The sequence below is a fragment of the Apteryx rowi genome, unplaced genomic scaffold (assembly GCF_003343035.1).
Source record: "Apteryx rowi isolate R43461 unplaced genomic scaffold, aptRow1 scaffold_315, whole genome shotgun sequence".
Taxonomy (NCBI): domain Eukaryota; kingdom Metazoa; phylum Chordata; class Aves; order Apterygiformes; family Apterygidae; genus Apteryx; species Apteryx rowi.
In genome coordinates this window covers 117,003-118,473 of record NW_020449586.1, presented here as the reverse complement: position 1 = coordinate 118,473, position 1,471 = coordinate 117,003, and positions in this window count along the sequence as shown.

Below are 1,471 nucleotides of genomic sequence, written 5' to 3'. Positions count from 1 at the left end.
GCCCCTGGAGTGATTCTTGCACCCTCTGCCGTGCTCAGAGCCCAGGGCGCAGCGGGGACGTTGCACCTCCAGCAGCTCCTTGCAGCCCAAAAAAAACCCCCTCAGCTCCGGGCCACCTCGTGCGCGCACGGGCCGAGCTGCAAGCACCAAGTCGGTGCCTGCTGTAGCATCCTCCCCCCGGCACCTGATGGCAGCGGTGGGGTGGGGGGCACCGGGTGGRTTTTTAACCCTTTTAACCCTCCGTGCATGTGAACGGGGGCTGGCAGCAGCGGGGGGGTCGCTGCAGCGGGGTATTGGGGACCTGCTGAAGCTACCTCTGGCCTTGCCGATGCTCAGCATCCCAAAAACCTTATCCTGGCACCCGGCAGAGCAGCCCCAGCCCCCTGCCAGGGAGCAGGGACCAAGCTGCCAGGGGCAGCAGCTTCCCCTGGGGGGGGGGCAGACCCAGGGCTGGGAAGGCTGTGCCACGGGATAGTCGGTGCTGGATAGGGATGGGAGCCGCAGCCTCGGCCCCGGGAAAGCGGCTTCTCCAGCGTGGGGGCTCAACGGGCAGAAACGATGCAGAAAAGCACTTAAACCTCCTCCACGCCCAGCGAGYGAGCACCCGGCGCCTGGTGGGGCCGGGCCCCCCCCTTCCGTGGGTGCTGGCCGTTAGTATAATAGCAATTTTTTGAGTGCATCAGGCTCTCTTTATTTCTTTTTTTTTTTTTCCCTTCCTTATTTAAGGTAGATCATAACTTTAGTGGTGCCACTTCCAAATAGGTGAAGCGAGTTGCGGTTAGCACCACCGAAGCCCCCCAAGGGGCTGCGAGAAGGTTTTATTCCGGGCRCCGCGTGTCTCTGTGCGGCCGCGTCTTGTTCCTGGTTCTGTTTGGTTCTTCTTGTTTCGTTTTCGTTTCTGCGCTTCCCCGGTTTTGTAACGCGCCTCCTCGGAGGGGGAGCGCAGCCCCGTTTCCCACGCAGCGATGTGCAGCCGCGAGGGGGAAAATAAACCGCTGGGAGCAGCRCCCAGTGCTTCCCCTTTTCCTAGCGGCGGCAGCGAGCGGTGTGAGATCACCTTGCGGCTTGTTTTAAACTAAATCCGTGTTAATGCAGCGTGGGAACATCCTCGCGCCCTTCCCAAGCTGCRGAGTCCCTGCGGCTGCTCCTTCCTCCCTCCCGGAGCCGGGCCAGGGCTCTGCCCCGCGGCAGAGGCGACTGTTCGTGTTCAAAATCCCACCTGTGTCCCGCCGGATAAGCGACCCCTCTCTGGGCTGCCCAAGATGCTCCGGGTGTGGGGGGGGCAAAGCGATCGCTGCTGGCAGAAATGCGGCTGGGACCCACCCCCACACCCACCCACACCCGCCACCACCAGATCCGGGGCGTTTTCTCTCCGTTCTGGTGTTTCTGCAAAACTTTCCACCGAGCTGCACCCAAATCTGCACCTATTTGCAAAGTCCTGGGTAACTGGGGGGGGGAAGGACATTGGAAA